Source organism: Cupressus sempervirens, chromosome 6, assembly GCF_028749045.1.
Source record: "Cupressus sempervirens isolate cs-2001-9-10 chromosome 6, ASM2874904v1, whole genome shotgun sequence".
Lineage (NCBI taxonomy): Eukaryota > Viridiplantae > Streptophyta > Pinopsida > Cupressales > Cupressaceae > Cupressus > Cupressus sempervirens.
Genome location: NC_143123.1, coordinates 185784509 through 185808352, shown reverse-complemented (window position 1 = coordinate 185808352; position 23844 = coordinate 185784509).

The following is a 23844-nucleotide window of genomic DNA, read 5'->3' as shown; positions in this document are numbered from 1 at the left end:
CACATTTTGGTGTTTTGAGTACCCTTTAGGATTTCAAAGCTTTGACAAATCAAAGATTTTATGTTCTATTATTGTCTTTGGTTCTCGTCCTTTAGTTTGAGTGTGTTAGTTTGGTCATGGTTCTTGGAGATTTGCCGGATGCCAAGATTATTGGTTAAGTCTTCTGTTGTGATCTTTGTGATCCTTGTATGTTGATTGTTGCATGTATCCATACTTTTCTAAAATAAAATATCTTTTCTTTTATTTATCCTTGTTCCAAGGATCTCCAGATGGGGCATTACAACTTCCCTTCATGTTATCCCACCTATCTTGAATATTTCACTTCCTTATCAGAGGTAATTCATTTCCAGATGTAGAGCTTGAAACTTCTATCTAATGCTTTGAAATTAGATAGAGGTTTCTTTTCCTTATGTTGAAAATCATTAATGTTGATTGATAAGATAATCATTTCAAAATTTCATTCATATAACATAAGGAGGATCATTAGACAAGAGCCTACAACATAATGGTAACTTGTGAGCCTCTCATGTGGGAGGTCTTGGATTCAAATTTGCTTAACACATAAAAATAATCAATTACAAAAAATAATAATTAATCTAGGCTTTGGCCATTTATCGATAAAAAATATATATAAGGAGGATCATTTTCAATAACCTACCAATTATTAATAAGTTTCTAAATTTATATTTATGAATGAGAAAATTTAGATATATTTATATTTTTTAATTTTATAATATTGTAAATAAATAAATAAATATTATCATTTAGATTATAAAATACCATATATTTATATTGTGATATTGCTATGAGGATTTAGTTGTGTAGTTTTTTAGTCAAACTCATTGATTCATGTTTCATGAGAAACGATTCACACAAATCCATTTCTCATGAGAATAAATGTAACACTTAACATTCATTTGATCTAGGTGATGATTGTTAGAGGATAGACCCTATTAGGAGTATGTTACAACATTCAGTACATATAAGTCTCTGTTAGAAGACTTTGAATCCTTGTGAGGAGATTCCAACCCTATTAGAAGTAGTGCCAACCCTGTTAGGAGTTGTGGAAGACAACTAGACCCACTGCCCAAACAGCTTTGAGGGCAAGACCAATGAACCCATTGTCCAAATGATCTATGTATTATTCCTTGCAAAATAATAGAACTAAATTGCACTTCATTCCTCTATCTCTATCTTATCAATTGGACTTCTACTTCTTTAGATCTTGTAACTAGATCATGAACTACACATCCAATAATCCCTTGGACCGCTTGCACATATTCAATCATCACTTTGATCCTTTTCACACTTCACAAAAAAAATGCACAATAGATACTTGATACCCTTACAATCAAGGAAAACATCTTTCCTTTATACCATACCTTCATAATAATTCCTTGATTCGGCCTTAAGGCTTTCCTAATTAATTAAAATAGAATATATAATTAATTACAATTATAATAGCACTATCAGCTCATAGTCTATACAAAAATTTACACATGCAACTCTAGGTCTTGCACACTGATTGACATCACCATCTAACTATCCATTATCACTAGTTGACTATGCATCACCTCATTATATCTTGGCTAAAAGATATAATGCAAACATAAAAAATTGTCAAATAGGTGCTCTATTTCTGCACTACTCATAGTAAATCAAATAAAATTGTCATACATCTTTGACTTTGACTTCATCCTCTTAACCACATCGTCAAGACATGCTCAAGAACATGTCCTTAATTGCACATCACTTAACCCTTACTCAGTTACTATGCAACATAAGATCTCTGACTATTATTCTTCTAGTCTCGATAGAGACACTACTATGTTGACATCAATGAAAAACACAATCATGAATGAAACATAACAATACACTCCAATGCTTAGGATACTCCCCCAATGTAGTATCATTAGCATTGATGCTAACAATATATTTATATTATTAAATAAAATACTATATTGCTTATACCAATTTTTTATGGACTATAAATAAATTAAAATGTCATATTGATACTTTCATAAGTATTTAACATGTCTTAGGTTTCAATGAGATTTTTTGAGTCCTCATTTAGATGTAGCTCTGATATCATTTCTAGTTGGAGAAAGGTCATTCAATAAGGAAAAAAATTGTAACTCAATTTTCTTAGTTCTTTGTTTCCTAAATTTTACGTTGTAGAATTTACAGATTGTATTATAGCTCATGAGATAAAATTTTATACCATGAGAGATTACTTTTTTTCATGAATAAAGAAAAAAAAAATTCCTTCTAGATGATGGAGTTTTTAAAAATTTTGTGTAGGTGAATTTTCAAGAAATTTTGTTATTTTAACCACTCTATTCTTCTATTTCATTTGGTAAAGATAAAATATATTGTGGTATGTTCAATAATTTTTTAACAAGTTAAAGTTGAGAGGTTTTATTTACTTCCTTTAGGTAAATGTTGAAAAAATTAGAACCTTCTTATATCTATTTTATGATTTTTCTAGTTGTGATCATCAATATTGCTCTATTTGAGAAGCAGTATGAGTTGCTTGATTTGTTGTGGACTCTAAAAGTTTAAGTTGTTCAATCACCTTTGCATGTTTGTATCTTACACTTGTAAGAATTTATATCCCTTCTCCTATCAAAATTAATAAGTTAGGTGATTCAAGGGAAGTTGCCGTTAATGTGGAGATTGATCCTTGTTTAGGCATACCCACAGGTTGAGGATAATTCCATGTTGTTGGTGTAAATAAGTATTTACTATTTACACTTTACTTAAGTTTATTTAGGTTAATGCATTAGCATATTAGTTTTCATGTAGACACTTAGGAGTATGCATATTCATATGAGTTGTCTTGTTGACAACATAGGAGTTAGCAACTTGTTTGCGCACATGGTGTCTACAACATCTCTTTATGAGATACACCTATGTGAACTTATCCTCTCATCATTGCACAAAATCTTGTGCACAATAGAGGATAATCCACTCTTGGTGGACATGTGCTTAGTTGTGATGTTTATCTTGTTGCTGACTTCTAGTCATTCTAGATGCCTTTATATACAGGCACTTCTAGTGTGTATTCATTTGATATCCATTATCATTTGATCATCATTAGTCTTTCTTGTGTTATCTATTGAGCTTCTTGATCTTGGTGTTGAATTATTGCCTTAGGAAAATTCTTACATGGTATCAGAGCTATACCAAATTCTTACACATGATACATGAGATTATTGAATATTTCTATTTGGCATAAGGGTGAAATATCTATGACAAAAATAATTGTCACACTCAATGGGACAAGAATGGTGATTCTTATCATCTACTAATAATTTTGGTAGTTTTATTAGTACAATTAGCCTTTGAAGGTAGCTTCTTGAAACACCATTGAAACTCCAAATGCATATCTACTACTTTAAGAAGTCCATGTGCTGGCAACTTTCAAATAGAATCCATTTTACCAATTTTTTGATGAATAACTATGTATTTTTTTATCATCCTCCATACCATTATGATGCTAGTCATGTGCCATCATTTTTTCCATACCAAGTTGATCAAATAATTGCATGGAGTCAAATAGCCTATCAACAATAAATTATCAACATGCATTTAATGCACACCACCACGAACACCTACATCAATCTCATGGAAGCCAACATATACCCAAAGAATCCCTCAGGAAATTAATTCTACCTCAAATCAACATAATAGTTATTCTACTTAGAAAAAAATAGATTTATAACATGAAATGGATTTGAAACTAGAAGAATAGTCCTATTAAGCCTATTTTAATGAGAAAGTGGCATTGGATAATCAATAGAAAAGTCACAAGAAGTACTTTGTGGAGTAGTATAGGAGACATTGAAATCTCAAAAGGATGAGTAGGAGAAGGAATAGTACAGATGACATTACAATATCATAAGAAAAGGAGCCCATTATATCTCACCGATAGCCATCCCAAGCACTACTTATCAAGAAATTCTTAAGAGGTATCCATTTCTTCCATCTGGACATTCTTTTCCTAAAACTATTTCATTGTTTCCAGGAGGACCAATAGTTTTGGAAAAGAGTTATTTAGATGTTTTGAATTTTTTAAGGAAATTTTTGAAGGAAAATAGGAATATTCTCTTTTAGATGCACCTATGCATTGGCATCAAGTGGATGAATTTAAATTGTTGTAGTAAAATGATAAACACAATCAGTTGGAAAAATAAAGAGGGGATCAGATAGAAAGTACCAAATGTGAAGCTCTAGTAGTTTTCAATGAGATGCATTTCTTTGTTGAGAAGGAAGATGTGATAAGGTCTGATCTTTAATGAGCTTAATTTATATGTTGTTAACAAGGAAGGAAGCATGAGTATATTATCAATTTTGTAACAATCTTGAAATATAAAATAACTTGGTGAGAAGTTGGATAATAAATAAGAAAAGTTCATTTCTCATATGCAAGAAGTTGCTACCCAAATTGAAAAAAGTCAAAAATTGGATTCAATATTCAAGTAGATGTTCTTGATACCTCACCAATATTTGAAGATAGATTCAATAAAGTCAACGTATGTACTATTATGCTAAAACACAAAGAATATTTGGAGGAAGATTTATTTTGGTATGACTTAAAAACTTTGTGTTCTTCCTTAGATATCAAACAAATACCTTTTAAAGAAGTAATTTAGAAACAACATAAGAAAGGTGGCAAAAAATTATTATCAAATGATTCTAATCATTAAATTTTGGTTGTGAAGGTAGTCTATCAAAATTAGACTAGTAAGGAGAACCCAAGTTGTATTCTTACAAGGGGATTTACTCTAAGAAATCTAACACATATGGAGGTCAAGGAGACAACACAAGTCATGCATGCACCTAGTAAATAAGTTACAGCTGAGGAAGAGAAAGCTCCACTAGCTTATCCATCTAGTGAATTTTGCATGTGCATCCACCTTAAGGAGGTGGATGAATGTGTCTTCATGCTTGAAGTTTTATTGCCCCAAATGGTAAAATATATTTCAATTTTTTATTTTTTCTTAGTTGTTCATAATCATGTAGGGCATCCCAAATTGGTAAGAAAGGGGGTTTATTATTTTAATGTAGTGAATGGTTTTTTTTTACTAAAGACTCATTCTTGGTTAATTTAGAGTAGGTCTTTTTGTCATTCTTCTAAATTTTTTTTGTACATTTTTTAGTTGTGTATGTTATTTCCTTTTCCTAGTTCTAGTGCACAAGTTTGTCTAGTTTAGGTGTTGTTTCTTGTTTGTCATTTCCCCCCCAAGTGTGTGAGCACAATTTCTTTGGGTCTAGTCTAAAAGATAGTTCTTTATCCATGTTTATTTGAGAAAACTAAAAGATCTATCCTTTTTTAGTCCTTGTACAAGTCTTATGCCTAATGGGTGTAAGGAAACTTGGCAATAAAGAATATAACCGTTTCCACATAACCCATAATAGATCTGAAATAAACACGAAATTAAAATCCACATGCAAGAGAATAGACAACGTACCCACAAAATTGTGACACAAGATATACCCTGGGAAACCCTCATTGAGGGAAAAACCCAACCTCCAAAAGAATCCATCATTATGTATTATTCAGCAAAAATTACCATTGCCATACAACCATGGAAGCCTTCATGGCCATAGCCACAACCGAGCAAACTATGTGAACAAGCATGAATCCACACATCCCATGCCATGCTTTCAACCTTCACAAATGCTCCCTTGGCTAACCTGTCAAGCCTTGTCCCGCTCGACTCTTGCCTTATGTCTTCTCCTTGTCACTCTCTCTCTCTCTCACACAACAACTACCCTTGTGGCTGCTTATATAGTAGCAAGTCCCACAAAACCACCAAGTGGTATTACATAAACCATGTGCTAAAACCATGTGCTACCTAACCCACTGACCCCACATTTAATATTGGGCATTTAATTCTTTTCCCCCAATATTAAATAATTACATGAAATATTATCACAATGTTACAATACAACTCATTAAAAATATTTCATGAGAATCTTTACATGTTGCACGTCCATCTAAGTACAACATTACATAATAAAATAAAATAATAAAATAACAATATTATGCAATGTGTGCAACACCCATTATCTCAACAATTTCCCACTTTTTGTATACATTGCATAGGGTCAATCTGTAGCCACATAAATGAACAAGGGAACAATCCCTCCCAGCACATCCACCATCATGGATCAAAATACACCAAGTGCTCCATCCTGGTACCCGCGACAAAATCAAAGTATCCAGCATCTCGAACATGAATGATCTCACCTCCTATTATGCCACTCCCACTGGACATACATAGAAGCCATCCAAAGAGAAAACCACCCAACCTGTCACATTAGAAGATCATAAAATCCTGTACCAACTGAAATTCCAAGCACAAAAACCTGATCCAAAGGTAATCACATGTATCCATAGTTGTCAAAATATCCATAGCTGAAATAGCACCCACAGCAAGTGCCAAACCCATCCAACTATCCATACCTCAAAGGTATAACAAGTGAATCTCATATCACTAACATATCCAATCTGTAACCTGCAATCACAAGCCTCAAGAGCAATACCTGCCAAATATATACCAAGAAGCTCCCACTGCAAAAGATAATGTCAAATCTATAACCAATCCACTCACAACATCTCAAAGAAGTGAATCCATGTAGCATCAAGGACATCCACAATACATAAACTAATATCCTACAAGAACAACTCTCATAACAAGTCTCCAATAGTCTCCCAAATTCTCCACAACCAATAGAGGAAAGAGATAAAGGAATAACCATGTCATCTCTCACATGAACACAAACCAGTGATCACAATCTCTAGCCAATCTCAAATCCAATGTAGGCAAAACTGAACATCTAGGAAGATAACCAAGACCAGAGAAACCATGCAAATCATTACCTGTATCATGTCCTTCTACACACACCTCTAGATGTATACTATGCAAGTATGGTCTCCTCCATAAAACCCCAACAAGAAGCCTCAACAACACCCAAACAATACCATATAACTAATCATGGATGTAAGCCTCTCACAAGAAGATCAAACTCAATAAAACCATTCCTAAACCAAGGAATAACCATTCCTAATCCAAGGAATATGCCCAATATAAAACCATCTCCCAAACTCAACCAGCATAACAACATATGCAAATGGAGATAACCAATGCTAAACCATCTCTCAAATGAACCCTCCAGAACTAACTCATGTACCATAGCTCAAGATCCATATCCATGAAAGACAAGCATAAATATAATGCAACTGAGAGAAACAATGGGCTATACCTCTCAAGTAGCAAACTGCCGAGTAGACCAAGAGTGGGGAATGAGAATGCTCATCAAGATACCCAAGTCTCCAACCAAGACTCATCTAAGAACAATCTCCTCTCAAGTCCATATCAGGTGACTGCCCCTCGGACTTCCTGCTGAAACCATCAATTGTCCCAAAAAATACTTCTCTAATCCAAGAGAAATCAGCATCACCACCGTCTCTAAGTATCCATGAGCACCTGTAACCAATCAATCCATGTCAACTCCAAATGCAATATAGCAATATCATGAAGTATCCAGCTTATGATCAGTGTACTCAATACTAAGAAACTAAACCAAGATCAATGTCAAAGTTCCAACCATGGCCTTAGGAACATAAACATGACAACATGATCTTACCATCTCAACTAAAGAGATAACATGCTCCATATGAACATACCATAACATGTCACAACTCTAAACGCGTATCAAGAGTATACCATGACATAATAATGAAACTATCCTCATACCAAGGATAACATGCCAAATAAAAGCATAAACCACACCTTTGCCAAGAACCCTGAGTCCTCAAGATGCAACCATCTCCACACACCATGAAGAAAACCATCTCCACATACCAGGAAGAACCATCTCCATACACCATGAAGATAACCAAGAACTCCATGAGTCCTCAAGATCTAACCATCTTCAAACACCATGAAGATAACAAGTGCACCATGCAAATGTCAAAGACGCTTCTGCAGCAACAGGATCTAAGACAAACCTCCAACATCTGCAAACACTCAATAAGTATATCAATGCCAACAACTCCCACTCAACCGTGGTACCAAGTCACCTATGGCATCATAAAATCCATCTCCTACTTGAAGATTCAAACCAAACTAGGAACTAATCCTGCACTGTCACCGCATCACTGCCACAAGCTCCCACTAAACTGTGTATCCAAGCTATCCATGACATAATGATGAAAAAAAAAAAACCATCTTCTAACCATGAGAATCAACCAAGGCATCAAACCATCAAAGAACTCAAAGTGCACATCATGAGCTCCTCAAAAGAAACCAAATAACCATGATCCTCAACCAAGAAGATATACCACCATAACTATATCAGAAATCCAAGCTAATGAACATCAAGGATGTACCTGTATATCCAATCATGTCATGCCAAAATCCATGACACCATGATCACATCCATGAACCGAGCATCTAGTTCTCAATAGTGTCCAACCTGTCAGCATAGTCAACCATAATCCTCCACCATGACTGTACCTGGTAACAACATCTCATCCCTTCTACATGAAGAATAAAAATCAGCAAATCATATGACTTAGGGCATAGACAACCCAAATCCAAGCCACCAATCTGAATATGCATAAATAATGAAAGATCAATGGGCAAAGACAACCCATAACCAAGCTATAAATGCAACCTGTAAGTATAGACCGCTTACAACACTACACAACTTGTAGACCCAACAAGTCATCATGCATATCCAAACCAAACACTGATAACCATATCATCATGAGACCAAACTTGAGTATACAATGACATCAAAACTTAAATCTCCAATGTCATAAACTCACAATGTTACCATAGTCAAAATATATCTATAAACTGTTTAGATAAATATATCAATAAATAAATCATGCCAAACCTGCACCAAATCTGAACCAATGTGTAGAGCTCTCCAAGAGCTTTCCGTTGACTACTCGAAGTCCAAAATCCGACTCCGTATGCCCAAGTTATGCCCTAATCCGTGCTCAAAATAAATAAGATCTGACTTTAGGGCTCTTAAAACCTGACAAAATATCAAAATCATAGAACCAAACCTACAAAATCTTGTAGTGCTCTGAATTAGCTTTCCAACACCTGTAAGAACTCTGAAATCCGATATTCTGAGAGAAAATTATGGCTGTTTTACTAAGACAGTCTTTTTACCATTTTCAGTACGATTTTTCATTTTTAATTTTTTTGAGTGACGAAAATTCCGACGGGATTAAATTTGACGGCCATCATGGGCTGAAACCAAAAACCTCTTTCATTTCCTCTGAACATGGCCAAGCTAGGGCACATTATATATCAAAATTTATGGAAATGTCGACCCGGATCCAATGGTGAGGTTTGTTTTTACCCAGGCGGTCATTTCTGTAAGCTACCCCCCAAAACCCTCATTTAAATGAAACATCCGAAAAAATATTTTGTCCAACAATTTCCCATGCCCAAATATTTTAACATCTCATCATAACAGCAAATCCAAAACCCTCAGATCTGCAATAAACCATTCATATATCTTGCCCTTTCTTTTATCCTCTCATGCATTCCCATGGATTCAATCTAGGGTTACAATAATAAAACCATAGCTCTGATACCACTTGTAAGGAAACTTGGCAATAAAGAATATAACCATTTCCACATAACCCATAATAGATCTGAAATAAACACGAAATTAAAATCCACATGCAAGAGAATAGACAACGTACCCACAAAATTGTGACACAAGATATACCCTGGGAAACCCTCATTGAGGGAAAAACCCAGCCTCCAAAAGAATCCATCATTATGTATTATTCAGCAAAAATTACCATTGCCATACAACCATGGAAGCCTTCATGGCCATAGCCACAACCGAGCAAACTATGTGAACAAGCATGAATCCACACATCCCATGCCATGCTTTCAACCTTCACAAATGCTCCCTTGGCTAACCTGTCAAGCCTTGTCCCGCTCGACTCTTGCCTTATGTCTTCTCCTTGTCACTCTCTCTCTCTCTCACACACAACAACTACCCTTGTGGCTACTTATATAGTAGCAAGTCCCACAAAACCACCAAGTGGTATTACATAAACAATGTGCTAAAACCATGTGCTACCTAACCCACTGACCCCACATTTAATATTGGGCATTTAATTCTTTTCCCCCAATATTAAATAATTACATGAAATATTATCACAATGTTACAATACAACTCATTAAAAATATTTCATGAGAATCTTTACATGTTGCACGTCCATCTAGGTACAACATTACATAATAAAAAATAAAATAATAAAATAACAATATTATGCAATGTGTGCAACACCCATTATCTCAACAATGGGTACCATCAAGGATATTGGACCTACTACTTAGAAAGCAAAAAACTCAATCTGTGTCACCAAAGTAGTTGCATATTTTTTCCTTATAGGTCAAATATTTCACTTGGATCCTAACTTGTCAAGAGGCTTGAATTTTAAAATGTATGTCCTTGTTGATTCAAAATTTTATTAGATTTTCGAAAAAAGGCCGTTTGTAAGCATGCATTATTGCAATATTTTTAAAAGGGATATTTTATTGAAAAGAGAAAATAATTTATTTAGCATGTTGAAATGTCAAAAGTCACTTACAAAGGAAACTGTTGAAGTTTTAGTTAGTGAAAATGTTAGAGCTATAAACATTGAAATTTGAAGGCAAGTATAGTAATTAGACTTTGGTCATATATTACATAGGTCTTATGCATCAAGCAAGGAGAGTTTGTGTTCCATAATTAGAATTTTTCTTTGAAATATGACCCTTATTTATGAGGATTTACACAAATACATTACCTAAAAAGAGAAATAATGAAAATTAGATAGGAGATAATTAAAAGTTAGCTATAGCCTATAGAATGGGGCTTTTATGGCAAGTGCACCAATTGTATTTCAGCTTGTGTTTTCAATTGGGTGTGCTATCAATAAAGACAAAATTTTGAGGTATAACTAGCAACTTTTTTGCTATTCCAAATCTCATTTTGGATACTTTTCAATTAAATTTTATCCATAAAGATAACTCCACCATCTCAACAATATTTTTGGATAAATTTGTCATTTATATCTTTGTTGACATCTTTTTATAGTACTTTTGCAAATGCACTAAGATAAAGTGTCACTCTATTGCATTTTGGGATCTTGCACATCTTTGTGTTTTGGTGACTTGCACTACATTATAAAGTTCCTTGGGGGGTTTCATGTTGGCCATATTCACCATTTTCCTTTGTCAAGTGAGTGTTACCTTCTATGACATTAGCCTCATGATGTGTCGATGACACATACCATTATAGGTGTTTGTACTTCTTTTGCACTCTCAATGTTCTTGGTTCTTCTTTTTGTAGGAGATAGTGCATTTTATTTCAGTGTTCATATCTTACCTCTCAGAATTATAGGGTGGTTATGTTGGTTCTATTGATTTCTTGTTTTGATGGAGTGAGCTATGTATTTAGTATTTGATCCTATGTACTACGTGATTGTAGTGATTGGATACCTATGCATTTCGGTGAGATGGATCATTTACCATATAGATATTCTTTAATTCCTATTTTTGGAGTCCATGAAGATACATTCCATCTTCAATTGATCAACTCTTCAGACTTAGTCTTCTCTACTTGGTCATATTCTATATAGTGGAGTTTCTTCAGATCAACAGTTTGGTAGTGTTTGTAGCTTTATGCTTTAGTGGTGTTCTTCATGATCATCCTTTTGTTCCTATCTTCTAAAACATTCTTTCCATCTCTTCTTGGAATAGGGGTTTTTTCCCATGTGGTTTTCTCTATTTCTCCTCTTTTTAGAGATTTGGTTGTGCTTAGGTACCTCATTAGGCCTTATTGTCAGGACCCAATTTACTTTTAGTGGTAGTTTCTAGGTTTTTAGCCACTTCCTAAGTTTATCATAAGGGGGGTGTTAGAGTAAAAAGATATTGTCTTATCAATTAATTTTTTTTGATTTAATTATTAAGTCACTTATTATCTCTAGTTTACTTAGGCTAAACTTTAGGCATATAATTCATTCTTATATTTATTATTATTATTATTATGCAACCTAGGTTAGATTTTTGTTAGGGTTTTGATATCCTTTATAAGGATGACCTCTCTTTGTAATTTATTCATTCACTTTTGATAATAGCAATCTCTCTTTTTTTTCTCATCAAGAATGTCTCATCTGTAGATTTGGGAATTCCAACCTCCATATCTTTTTCTTCTTTCTTTTTGTGATAGGTGTTTGCATGCAAGTAATTCTTGAGAGCTATGGGGTTCAATTGAAATAACATATATAGAGCATAATGCTACTACAAAGAATGAGAGAAAAACCTAGAAAATATGTACAAAGTTTCCTTTGAAAGAGATCAAACATAATTCATATTACAACAATACAATTCAAATTCCCACCAACTAGAGTTAAGATTACAAAGAGAAAATCAAGAAATACTAGTTAAAATATGTTCTTCTATGTACATTTGATCATGAAGTAATAGAAAACAACCAAAAATGAAGAACTCTATAGAAAGAATAGACAACCTAAGTAGAATAATTCAGAAAAAAATTGGTTTCCATGTATGTCTAATCCATGAAATGATGGAAAATTAGCCAATAAATTCTCCTATAGTCAATAAAATCATGCCCATACCCTTTGCAATTGGAAAGATAGGAAGAAAAAGCCTTTACATCATGTGAAAAAACCCCTAAAAAGTAGTTCTACAATAGATATTTTGCTCTTGGGTTGCATCATAATCAACATAAATAATTAACGTTGAATGAGTAAAAAAGTATTCATTCAATAAGCCAACTCATTTGATGAAGCTCCCACAATGCTTAAAAATGCACAATAGTTTTGACCTATGCAACCTCATAACAAAGAGTCTATTCTCTTCAAATTGTGCCATGATTCTATGTCGGCATGAAAATACATTATATTTTTGACCTGCAAATGTTAAATGAGCAAAAAAGGACTCATACGATAAGAAAAATCATTCCACCAACTCCTTTGATGCCTGAAAATGTACAATGTTTTTTTGCACCCTAGAATGCCAAAAATACACAACTTTTCCTGGCTGAAAACTATAGACATTAGCTCATGCAACACATCTCTAATTGGTTGTCTACAATGAGATAAAGGTGACAAAATATGTCAACAATCACATATGGGCTTGATGATTATTCATTACCGTGAACTACATAATATGGTTCTTATGCATTGATCTACTTTACAAGTGACCATGAATTTGTGTCATACTCTCTCCAAAGTTCAAGCTATATGTATAGTCCTAAAAAAATGGAAACCATAACTAGATGCTTCTAGAAGATCCTTTGATGATTTTGACATTTGAATGCTCATTATTATTGATCTTGGAAACTTATTCTTACTCCACCTACATTTTCACCTATTCTAATACCTTTTCCAAAATTTAACAAATTCTCTAGCATAGAAAATGTCAATAGTGCTCTTTCCCTTACATAAAATATGGAAATTTGTCCCTAAGGATCGAGGCCCAAATTTGGCTTAGGGCCCTATGTTAGATTATTTACAAGATATTTGATCTACTAGTTGGCCTAGATAATTTCTAAATCCTAAAATAATGGTTTGAGTATATAAATGCTTGATAACTAAGATACATTCATAATCTATGAATTTTTAATCAATCAATCATTTTTTTCAAGTAATCAAGAACAATTGAGAAATTGGGTTCAAGAAATTGGGTTCAAGAACAATTGAGAAATTGGGTTCAAGATCATTTAAATCAAAGGAGAAATTATCTAATTGAATCAAGCTTCTCTCCTATGATGGCCAAATAGAGGAATTATCAATTAAGAAAGATTATCCTTCTAGTCACATTCTCTCTCCTTTATTACAAGTAATTATCGAGCATATCGACATTCAAGATCTATGAGTGTAAAATTCATAGATCAATGTATTTGTGAGGGCATCCTTGATTCCACATTATATTCTAAAATGAACTCCTTAACTTCAAGTACATTGAAGCATCTTCATGAGTATAAGTGACTTCTATGTCAATCTATGAGGGGTTATGCAAGGTAATTTTTTTTTTACCTCTTTACGTACTTTTCTCTATGAAATTTCATTTCATTTTTTAGGTTAATTTCTAAAAAAAGGGATTGACCAAGGCAAACCCCTTTAGAAAACTATTTCCATTTTTTCTTATATGCAAGAATAGGTTACAAAACCATAAAAAATAATATGTAAATATTGAAAAGTCTAAGAAGATCCCTAGAAAATTTAGTTAAAAAGACCAACTATAGAATGTCATTACTATTTTGTACCCAAGTATAAGGTAATTTCTTACATTGTTCCTTGCACTTTATTCACAAATTTCATCCACAACTTAAATCTACATTTTGGGTTCTACTTTTGTATATTTCATCTCTCTATTAGTCTATATCAATTTTTTATTTCCAATATTTTAGTAACTTGTCTAATTTATCATCAACATTAAACCATTTCATCATTTCTATTTAAATTTATTAAAACTTTATAAAAGGATCAATGTATCATGTGCATCTAGCCTCTTATTGATCCTAATAGGGCATATTCCTTCCAAATGTGTAGTTGTGATAAGGAAATGTGATTTTATATTTGAATTGCTTCCCTTTTCCAACCATAAAAAACCATAGTTGATACTCTCCATCATGTCTTTATTGGTTTTATTATTGTTATACTCAATCGAGTACAAGTGAAAAATGACTATTATTTTTGTTTATAATATTTATAAAAATGTTCAAAATACTAAGTGTGATTATAATAATTACCTTATTTTAGAGTTCTTAGAGTTAAAATTGGACACTTTGAACATAAGGGTCAAACTCAATAAATAGAATTAGTTTCATTCTAACTATGGAAGAACTACTTTTGGGGGATTGTGACTTTAATACAGACAACATAGACTTGTGTTTGACTAATAGTATTTGAAAAACATTATTGGTTCCTAAGTCTCCTTCTCCCATGTGTGTGTGTGTGTGTGTACAGATGTATAGATATATGTATATATGTGTATGTATATATGTATATATATCTATATATATATGTGTGTGTGTGTGTGTACAGATGTATAGATATATGTATATATGTGTATGTATATATGTATATATATCTATATATGTGTGTGTGTGTGTGTGTGTGTGTATGCATATATATGTGAGTATATATACATTGCTACACAATTTTTAGTTCATTCCTTTTTGCTTTAGGTTTGAGTCAAGTAAAATATTTAAATGTCTTGAGTCTAAATCTAGATTTCCCATAGGAAGATATCTCTTCTCATCATCCCTTTGAGCTAACCTAATGCAGGAAATCATGCACACAATGCACTAGTCAAAAGGCTAGATGATTAGGTTTTGGAGGGTTTTCTCACATTTTCCTCTAATGAGAAGAAGGTTTGAATACTTTATTGATCCATCATTTCCTATTCTTAATCATGTTGGAGACAAAGATGCATGTTGTGTTATAGTTTCTGTAGGATTTGAGCAAATATGCAAATCAAATTCACAAGCCCTTGAATCACTTGCACATAGAAAACATGTCATAGAGAAGAAACATACAAGAAGAGACAAAGGTTTGGTATAAAAATAAGAAAATTGTATTCTCAAATAATTGATGTAAATTGCTCTACAAAAATACACTAGGAGAGCCTGTTTATAAAGGCCTCTAGAAAGTTAGGAGATAAGCATGAAAACTAAGCATATGTCCACGAAAAGTGGATTATCCTTCATGTAGACAAGAGGATAAGTATGAAAAGGTAGGTGCAAAATCTTGTGTTGTCAACAAGTCAAAATGTTAGAGTACACTTACTCCTAGTTGACAAACTAATAACTAATGCATTTATCCTAAGTAAACTTAAGTAAAGCATAAATAATAATTATTTACACTAACACCCCCCCTTATGTGTAACTTAGAGGAATGCACTTAAGCTCACAAAAGATATAATGAAATGCATAATGGGTCTGTAAAACTAGGCCATGTTAGGTAACCATGTACAAATGCAAAGAAATGCAACCCCTTAAAATGAGGAAAAAGGGAAAACCACATGGGAAAAAGCCTTGCCCAAAAAAGAGGTAAGTATAAACATGCTGAAAAAACATGAAGGAAGGAAGGCTTCAAAAAAGACCCCCCCAAGGACAACTTCCATTATCCCAAACATAGACATGAAATGGCTCAAGAGACTCTCTCAAAACCATAAGTACAACCAACCCCCCATGAGAGAGAGAAGAGACACCAAGGCCCCCCTAGAATAATGGAGCCCTTATAGAAAAGAATGAACCAATGAAACTCCAATGCAAAAGAAACAAGGGAATAGAAAAAGGAAACCCCTAAATGAGAGGTGAAACTAGAAGGCCTAACTAATGCTCAAAGGAGAAAACATGAGGATCTTGAAAGGGAATCCCCAAGGCAGGTGTGTTAGCTTTGTCATGAGAAAGGAGATGAATGTCCTCTGTAGAATCCTCAAAAAATGCACTTGGAGGCTTGATGAATGGAGTTAGAGGTTTAGGTAGAGCTGAAGAAGAATCCTGCTAATGAGAAAAGACCTTAACTAGATGTGGTGTGGGAGTCAAAGTAGTGATCTTAGGAACAATACAAAGGTTCAAGTATCCTAACTGCACCACATGATGCTCTTGCAAAAGAGAAGAGTCATGCTCTAACAATGGAGATGGTGGACCAAAGTGTGAGAAGGTGTAGAGATGGGTAGTATGATCAACTATCCCTATAGCAATAAGGTGTCCTATTGCACAATCCTAAATGAAGACTAAATTAGTAGTGAACTCAAATATCTTCCTTGATCCACTAAGTGTAATCTAAGAAATCGATAGAAGGTTTGTAGAAAGAGATGGAACATACAATACATCATTAAATACACCATCTTGATTTCCAACTAAACCTTTCCTATGGATTGGTAGGGTAGTGTTATTACCCATGAGAATATGAGGAATAGGAGAAGCCTCAGTAGTGGAGAAGATGCTTTGAGAAGATGTCATATGGTGAGAAGCACCTAAATCCAATATCCAAGGGACCTAAGAATAGGATACAATGGATGCCCGTAATGCATGACCTTATCCAAAATATTGCATAGATGTCGAGGATATGGAAGAATATTGAAAAGTAGACCCCTGTGAGGTAGAAGAGGATGGAAAAGAAACAGTGCTCTTTTGAAGAAGAGCTTGTAAATCTGCAATATGTTTCTCATAACCATCAAATATCTTCTAAAAATAATGAGACTCATCATGAGGGCCCTTCTAACAATAGGAATAGGTAGGAATCTTAGTCTTATTTTTTTCCTTATTTGTAGAAGAAAATAATGGACTAGTAGAGTGCTAAGACGAGGAATCTAATATCTGCTTTGGCTTTTGCTCTTGTGTATCCTTGGCAAGAAATGCCTATGACTGTGAAACTGCAAGTGAATCCATCTAAGTGATCTTGGACTACTCACAAGTTAACCTATCATAGAATATCTCAAAAGAAGGCATCTAATGTCTGGTACCCAAGGCATCCATTATGGAGTAGAAAGTGGAAGAAAAGATCTAATACTGTCATCGCAACTTTGAGAGTATCAAAAAAATACACTCATCATCTGATTTGTTTTTCCCACATCCCTTAAAAACTATATGCATATATTTGAACTTCATCAAGAAGTATTTAATGGTGGGAAATCTGGTAGGTGTCAAAGAAGTCAACTTTGCATCGAGCTACAGTGCTTGAAACTCATTCACTATGCCAAAAAAGTTGTAGAACTTGGTCCAAATAGCTCAAGGAGTGGTCAAACCATCCAAGTGAAATAGTAGATATCAGAGATGTTAAGTGCAATCAATCCCATGTCTTCATCCATTTTTTTTGGGTGTTGAAGAACCTCAAAAGGGCACTACTGGATGGGTTGGTTCTCATCCAGACATGACCATAAGCCTCAAGACATAAGAAGCTAAGTTGCTTGTGCCTTCCAAGTGTGATAGTTGTGTAGCATTGGCTGGACCACAGAGGGGTCCAACATTGAGAGAAGAAGACATAAGTAGAAGGGTCAATTATTGATGCTAGATGCAAAGAGGGAGGAAACTAAAGCCTCTACTTCAATGCCAAAAATATGAGACATGAAATGAAACTGACATCATCATCTCTGTAGTTTTTTTTTTCTTAATCGCTATTGTTGCACATCCAAAAAATAAAGAAAAAATCCCAAAATATTTCAGATCTATTATGTCATACCCTCTTTCTCCTTTTTCTCCAAATATTTAACAAGCTACAGTAGATCTAGCTTTGATACTATGTAGGATTTGAGAAAATATGCAAATCAAATCCACAAGCCCTCAAATCACCTACACATAGAAAACCTGTCACAGAGAAGAAAAAGACAAGAAGAGGAAAGGGTTTGGTCTGAAAATAAGAAAATTTTATTCTTAGATAATTGATGTTACACTAGGAGAGTCTATTTATAAATGCCTCTAGGAAGCTTCTAGAAAGAGCTAGGAGATAAGCATGAAAACTAAGCATACGCCCACGAAAAGTGGATTACCCTCCATGTAGATGAGAGGATAAGTATGACAAGGTAGGTGCAAACACCTATGTTGTCAACAATAAACACATGAGAGTATGCTTTCTCCTAGGTGACAAACTAATAACTAATGCATTAATCCTAAGTAAACTTAAGTAAAGTGTAAATAATAGTTATTTACTCTAATAGTTTCCATGGAAGACATCAAAAAGTGATTGAGCTCAAAATGAAAAAAAATCAATTTGTATCAGTAGCTATGTGGATGATAAAAAATTTCAATCAACAAAAGGGATGCACACCATTGGTCGGTTGAAAAGTTAATTGCGCTTGAAGATGGATCATTGGTTGTTAGATGAAGATCAAAACAAATTTTTTCACAAGGTTGCAAGTACTTAAAGGGTAACTAGAAGTTAAGGTTGCGACAGTGCAAGAGACGGTAATGGTTATGGTGAATAGTTTTTGCAAGGTTACCAGCTTAAAAGCATTCAATACATTTTAAGTTGCAACCTAGCAAAGGTGTTAACAATTAAACCTTAAAACGAATAGTCACATTATCATAGGTAATCATTCAATTAAATGTTTTAGGCTATGAAACTGTGCCAAGAAACCTAGGGCATTCAAATATTGAACAATCACATGGTTGCTGGTAGTTAGAGGTAACCCAGAGTTAAGGCAGCCATAGAGAAAAAAAAATTAGAATCACATGTTCACAAGGGTTTAAATGAAACCTTGAATTATCACAATGAAATAATGAAAATTTATTGATCACATCATTGCATTAGAATAAGACATCATATGAATGATAGTTGTGAAGCTGTGATGTGATTAGATGTTTAAGCCGTTACTATTTAATGGTTAAAATAAATGTTAAATCTTGAAATTGCAGTGAAGACATAACATGAAAGAGAAGATATCATTTAACCAGTAGATTTTAAAGGATCAATGACACTCACTTTCCTACTTTTCAAAGATGCATTAAGGATAACCAATGTGGGAAAGTGAGCACTAGACACGTGTGCATAGAAGGAGCCACAAAGGAAATCATAAAGGAAAAATAAGGTCATTATGTTTTAATTATGATCATTGATGAGAATTCCAACCTACAGTGATCATTGAGATATAAATTATATGAATGTCGTGCCAACAATAGTACATGGAAGAAATGAAGATATTTGCAGAGCCACATGAAGATAAAAAATCACCATGTGTTTTTAGAAAAGCCATGGAGTCAAGATTATTGATGGGAAGATGTCATGTGTCCATACCATACTGCATATTAAATATTTTCATATTTTATTTTTTTGTCTTTCTATTATGTGACTATTGCTCTGCCAAAATTGAGAGATGATAGAAAACTATAAATGTAATCTCTTCTGATAATACAATGGTCAACAAACCCAATGGAAAATTGGATCTATAATTCCATTTAGCTAATTTTATTTTCATGTTTTGTTTCCCATATATTAGTTCTGCATCGAGAGTTGAAGGATGATTACATGTGTTTTTGTGATCACCTCACGAATTGCATTTCACCATGTTATTTACAGTATAAGTAATTCCATTTAATTTCCCACATATGATTTTTCTTCTCCTCTTATTTATTTCATGGCATGTTAGAAATAGTTTCATTGGGAATTGAAGAATAAATGTGGTTGAATCTATTAGTAACTTGTTGGATTCCATTTCATCAAAGTCTAGTAGTTAAAGCAATTATGTTTTCCCTCGTGTGCATCTCTTCTTCCTTTCCTCTTTTGCATTTATAAAATGAATCTACATTTAGAATAGGAGTAAGAGTTTGAAAATCTTAAGATAAGATATTATATTCATTCCATTGGGTGTGATAGGTTGTCCCAATTCATTTTGCCTTAATTGTGTGTGTCTACAAGCAATTTGGTTAGCTTTTACTGATCTTAGGTTAAGAGCTTATTTTGTCAAAGCTTCTAATCTAAGAAAGACATATTATTTTCACATCATTGATAATACTAAGGGTTATGTACCTTGTAATTCAAAGGGAAATGATAGAACACATACACTGACCATATTATTCATGACATCCTTTTGTTTCTCCAAAACATTAGGCATTAAAAGAGTCAGGTTATAAAATCTAATAGGAGAACAAATTGTTAACCAATAGTTTTTGGCGACTCCACTGGGGACAATTCAACATGAAGAAGCCCTAAAGAATTTCTCTCATAATTAGTTTGTACTCTAATTCCATATAGTTAAGTTGCAAGAAAGGTCTTGTGGAAGTGAGGTGTTTGCCATAAGAACCTAATATTAGTTTTACAACCTCAACCTACTAGAAAAGTAAAGCTAACTCAAAGTTTAATATTGATAAAGTTTCCATGATCATCAAGGTTAGGGTAAACTCAAAACATTTGATACATCCTAGCTCCCAAGTATACCAGGAGTGTCGAGGAAAGAGGAAGTATTAACCCAATATATGAGAAACTCAAGAAGGCCAACTTTCTTATTCTAGAAGATATCTGTAGAAAAGGAAGAGCATGTGCAAGGGAATCCATAGTTAAACAACTTTGAGAAACTCATTTGTCTCTAGTTATTCCTACTAGAACAAGGAGCAGTCAATCTTCTTCTCCTCCTATTGCTAGGACTTATATTCCTCCTACCTTTGATGCTTTTTTGTTGATTGGTGCAACACTCCCTATTTCAATCACTTTCCAAACAAACCATACCATTATACTAGTAGTTATGGCCCTCCCTTGGGTAAATACAATTGGCCTCTCACCCTTGAAGCTAATAATGACTTGCCAGGAGCATCAAGAAAAAATTTCCTAAGATTCAATGGTGATGGTACCATCTCTGTAGAACAACACCTAAGTGTTTTCCATAAAGCCTATGGTGTGGTTAACCCTCAACATGAATACATGGTAGTTAGAATGTTTGTGGATACTCTTGTAGATAATGTTGCTAATTGGTTCCGAGATTTACCTATAGGATGCATCATAGATTCAAATCATATGAAACAAACATTTGAAGAATGTTATAAAAGTATAGAGGATGCACAAGTGTTGTTGCTACAATTGGCACAAATAAAGAAGGAACCATAAATTTGTATGAAAGATTTTAATGAAAACTTTAATAAACTCATCAAAATAATACCTACTACAAGTGCACCAATAGATGACAATAAGAAGACCTTCTTCATCAACTCTGTGCCTCCTGATTTGGGATATAAAAGTAGGAGAGAAAATGTAGAAAATTTACAAGCTACCCAGATGCTAGCTGTGGAGATGTAAGATGACATGATAGCCTCTGGTAAGTCAAAAAGAAAACTTCAATTTGGAACCAAGGATAATGCAGCTAGCACTTCAAATAACATAGAGATCATGCTCCAAAAGTTTTCTAATGAGGTTATTTCATTAAAGGCATGCTCATTCTTTCCATCAACCTTATCAAGAGGGTTCTAGACATCCAAATGGAGGTAAAACTTTGCAAATACCACCATCTTAATAGAGGTTAGCAATTGAGGCAGCTCCCAAGAGATGGAACATGCATGCCTTCCACTTAAGGGCTGATCATGATGGAGATACATGTGCTAACATGATCATATATAAGAAAATGGTAGACAACAAAGAACAAACAATGGAATATCTAGAAAGTTAAGATGATCATACTCTTGATGGAAACTCTGAAAACTTTTATTTAGAGTATGAAGTAGAATAAAAAATTGGAGGGGACTATTTTGCAACTATAGATGGGCCTTAGTTGATAGTCATGACTACAAGTCAGAAGAATAGGAATCAATCCTCCAATGTAGTGCTTGTTAAAAATCATGCATCTTCAAATATAGTAGATAAAGATAGTGGCATGGTACCTTTAATTTCACAAAAGGAGCACAAAGGTAAGTCATCTAATTCCTTTGATATAATACAATACTGTGAAGAGGTGAGAATTTAGATATCTGCACTAGATTACATGAAAACTAATCTTGATCATTGCAAAGGTTAGTTGAGAATTGTTATAAAGATGGAGGACATGTTAGTATTAATACTAACATTGATAATCAAAAAAAAGCTAGTACTAGTGGAACTCCCTTGGTTGATGAAAGATCAACCCCACAACTTCCAAGAATCACCTGCATGCAAACACCTGTCACAGAAAGAGAGAAACAAAAGCTATGGAGATAGGAATTGCCAGATCCATAGATGATATATTCTTGATGAGAAAAAAATAAATTGCTATTATCAACAATAAATTTATCTCAATTTAAATGTGTACAATGAGAGATCATCCTTATAAAGGAGATTGAAACCCTAAAAAGGTCTAACCTAGGTTGCATCAACCAAATCTTTGAAAAAAGGAGATTGAAACCCTGATGAGGTACCCAAGCACAACCAAATCTTTAAAAAGAGGAGAAATAGAGAAACCCACATGGAAAAAACCCTACTCCAAAAAGAGATAGAAATAATACTAAAAATAAACAAGTGAAGGACTAAAGAAGCCTTCAAACTAGGGAAGAAAGACTAAAGAAGCCTTCACACTAGGGAATATCCTAGAAAATAGGAACAAAAGATGATCATGAAGAACACTACTGAAGCATGTAGAAGCTGCAAATCTCTCTCAAAAGTAATTTCTGATCTAAAGAACCATAGAACCTGACTAGTTAGAGAAGACTGTAATCTGCATCGAATCAAGAGGCATGCAAAGATAAATAATTGAACTCAAAGATACAGATAGAATGAAACACCAAAGATTGAAGAGTTGATCAATTGAACTGAAGAAGCATGAGAAATAATAGAAGAACCCTCCCTAATGTAGAAAAGGGTGAGGTGATAGACAACAAGAAAAGTGGGGCAAAAGAACTACATGTCAAGGAAGGACAATCAAGATTTTCAAAAGAGTACACATGTGTGTGCTGGGGTGATCAATCTCAGACATGAAATCAGGCTAATGTCATGGAAGCGACCCTCATTGGATAAAGCAAGATGGAAAAAAAAGGCAAAACATCAATCCCCCATGGTACTTCAATCATGAGTAGTGCATGTACAATAATGCACAAGATATGGTGAATCCCAAGAATACAATAATCTTCATGAGTGTCCTTAGATGACACTACTCGAATTAGAAGGCAAAACAAGGCAAAAATTGAAACAAAAACACATATGCAATATGGGACTTTATCTTAAAGCATTTACAAGAATGCATACAAATGATATATAAATAGACCAAAAGAGACATAAGACTAATACAATAGATAGTACAAGTCATGACAATCATCTAAAGCAATGAAATTGGTCCCCAAGCCTAAAAAAACCAAGTTATCTATCAGAATGCAAAAATGCAAAAG